The 3,423-nt window shown below is 54.1% G+C and overlaps 1 pseudogene; it reads right to left on the reverse strand.

Moving 5' to 3' along the window:
* Nucleotides 1-1,215: 1,215 nt before the first annotated feature.
* Nucleotides 1,216-1,352, reverse strand: LOC118607259 (annotated as a pseudogene).
* Nucleotides 1,353-3,423: the final 2,071 nt, after the last annotated feature.

Consider the following 3,423-nt stretch of genomic DNA (forward strand, 5'->3'; position numbering starts at 1 on the left):
TCGGGGCTGGAAAACTCCCAATGCAAACCGTGCGTATGCACACGACAAATGCTTATAAATGCTGTTTCACGGGTCTGGTGGCTTTAACGCCAGCCGTTCCCGGATGTTCCGCCCTTCGAGGGCGGGCCGTGTCACCCCGAGCAGCTCCTGGCAGGACCCGAGATATTCCAGATTCACAGATGAATCAGCACGACTCAACGGGGTGGCTTTACAGATTTTTTTTTAAAGCATGTAAATTTTTTTAAAAATAGATGTTTTCTTTAATACTATTTTATAATTTGGAATCCTAACAACACATTTAAGATATCATCCTCCAAATTTTTTGGGGGAGTGGGGTGGGAAGAGGACTGATATCTGGAACCTAAAAGGATTAAGATGTTTAAATATAGAAACAAAAAATGTAGGGAAAAATAGATAAAGACATGAAAGGGACAAAAATGAATTTGGGGCTGGGCCCTCTGCCGTCGAGTGGCGTTTGGAGTCCCAAGACACAGAGACCACACTTCCTTCCACCTTATGCTCGGATCCACTCGGAAGACGTCGGAGGCTCCACCCCGCACCGTCCCGAGGGGGCTTCGGGGCTAGGGGGCTTCCGGTTGAGGGGTGCGGGGTTTCTAATGCCCCGGAGTGAACGCCCACGACCCTTAAGCGGAAACTCGCAGCTCGTTCAGTGCAGGTTCAAAGGCCGCAGGTGAGCGCCGGAGCCCGGCAAGTACACGCACCAGGCCCGTTTCTTTCCGCTTAGAAGTCTTCCTACCGGAAGTCTCATGGGAAAATTTTGAATAAATTGACCTCCAAAATAGTGACGATTAATCTAAGGACTTCAGATGTCCGTAGCTTTTTTAGTTGGCGCCGCGATGCCTTCCGCTCGCGCCCGCGCACAAGGGCGCGAGTTGCCGGTTCCTGTGCTACATGTTTACTCTCAGACTTTCAACGTCCAGCAGAGGAATTTTACTTTCAATTGCACCACATCCTCTTTAACAAAAAGGAAAATTCGATTTAAAACTGCTGAGTAGCACTAGAGCAACACACCCACCTGATTCTTTTTTATTATTATTTTAAATGAAGGTAGTTTCATTTATATCGAGGGTTTAAAACATCCAAATGCTAATAAGCATATAAGCTATTCTGTCCTGATGTTTCTCAAGCTGCTGGGGACAGTGGCAGATCATTCAAAACCATACACCTTTATTTCTATTTATTTATTTATTTTTGTGCCTGCAGCACCAGGTCTTCCTACGTGGTCTCCCATCCAAGTACTGACCAGGCCCGACCCTGTTTAGCTTCGGGGATCAGACTGGATCCCGAGATCAGACGGAATCCGGCACGTTCAGCGTGGCATGGCCGCAGAAAACCATACACTTTTAAAATAACAAGTGCTTATCCAGCGCTCACTCCTTGCCCGTTGGATAGGCCAACATGCAGGATCGCTGTAAGGACCAAAGGCAGGGATGAGCGTGAGAGCTGTTTCTGCATCGGAAGCGGGTGAGCACACACAGACGTGTTGTCACAAGCGTCAGCTCGGGGACGAAGTCGCAGCATGAGTGACACCGTGCTTGTGGTGGGACTTTTATTACCCAACGTCTCTGTTTTCGTGCTGTCCTGAGTGTAAGGGCCCCAAACAATACGCCTTCCCCAGCCTTCTATTTCCCCCCATTTTCTCCCTTTCTCGTCTGCATCTGTTTTTAACAGAAGACAAAACCCTTAAATATCTTTTAAAAATACTGCCGGGCTGCCTAGCAGGCTCTTCTGACCAATTTTGTTGACTGTAGAAACAGCTTAGGGGGGAAAAAAAATGCATTTTGGAATCAATATTACGAAATCGACTGGCTGCCTCTGAAACTTTGAAAGCTTGCCCGTAACAACTACGGTCGAAACAGCGCTGACTCACACCTTTCTTGTGGAACAAAGAAGCCATATGTTTGAAGGAGACACAGCTCTTAGGTTTTTCCATAAATGTGGGTAGAATATCCATTTGGAAACGTAAACGATCCAGCCTCCCCCCGACCGGTCATGTCATACGATGGCTCATTCTTCCAAGCCGCCAAAGAATTACCTTGTCAGGACCAGTTTAGAGGTGGAAATCTGCTATTGGTCAACCATTTGATCACCTTTTCGTTGGAGGAGACTTAGGGCAGAGAAAAGCCACGTATGTTCCACGCACGGGCGGGCGGTGGTGACCAGCTCCGGGCCCAGCTCTCCGGGAGTGTCCCACACCTGCGGCAGCTGGACGGGGAGCCGCGGGAAGCTGGAGCTGTGACGGTGGCCACACTCAGGTCATCCGTGAGCAGCTTTGCCGCTTCCAGACTGCTCTGGGCTCTCGTGGGAGGAAGCACAAATCGACTCATTTCAGGTTCAAGGTGGGTCAGAGAAAAGGCAACGAGGTGACGGTGACACTTGGATTAGAAATCGAAGCACCTTCGGCGTCCCGGGAACGCCGTGGACTCACCGGTCGGCGTCGCGCGGCGTGCCCGGCCGTCCTGCCCGCCCCTCGTGCCCGCCCGTCGTGCCCGGCCGGTGCCGCCCTCGCCGTCCCTTACGGCGGCCGCTGTGCTCCCTTCACAGCAGACAGTCAACGCGCCCGGCCCGGGAGACGCTCCTGCCCTGGGGAAGACGAGCCCTTCCTCGGCGCGTCCGTTTCTTAGCTCAGAAAACTGGTGCCCAGACGCCACCACAGTAGGGGGTATTGTGGCACAAGGGGAAAAAACCACATTACACTTTCAAATTTAACGTGCACGCCAAGTAACTGAGCATCTCCTTAACGTGCAGACGCTGATTCAGCCGGCCCAGGGTGAGAGCGGAGACTCCACGTTCCCACCCGGCTCCCCAGAGACGCAGCTTGTGTCAGTCTGGGGACCGCGCCGTGAGCAGACGGTGACAGCAGATGGCCTCGCGAGGCCTGTAGGGTCACCTCATCAGACGAGCTGGGGGGAAGGGCTGATGACGGACGGCATTTCCCAGTGAAATAGAAAATGACCCCCACGGTCAGACGGCATTAATTCTTTGGTCAGGGCCGAGTCGGGCCAGCGAGGAGGCCCCGGGCCCTCAGCCGTCAGAAGCAGAGAACAAAGCAGAGGAGGGGACCGACCCGTGAGTGTGCACGTCCCCGAGCCGCCGGGGAGAACTCGGCACATGGCTCCCCTAACTGCGGGGACCCCGGCCTGGCGGTGTGACGAGAGGGAAGGGAACACTGAGCATTCGCTCTGCGACGCCGCGTGATCGATGGCATCCGAATGGCGAGCTCCCTGACTCGCGGTGGTGGCCCACGCGGTGGAGAGTAAGGTCCGGGGGGCCGCCCGCTCCCCTGGACCAGGGCACCCTGAGCACCCGGGGAAAGCTGGGGGTGCGGAGGAGGGCCGGGTGTCACCAGACGACCTTCAGGACAGTCCAGGGGGAGAGAGGGCCAGGCGACGAGGGCCTGGA

Source organism: Rousettus aegyptiacus, unplaced genomic scaffold (assembly GCF_014176215.1).
Source record: "Rousettus aegyptiacus isolate mRouAeg1 unplaced genomic scaffold, mRouAeg1.p scaffold_m13_p_1, whole genome shotgun sequence".
In the NCBI taxonomy this organism is placed as follows: domain Eukaryota; kingdom Metazoa; phylum Chordata; class Mammalia; order Chiroptera; family Pteropodidae; genus Rousettus; species Rousettus aegyptiacus.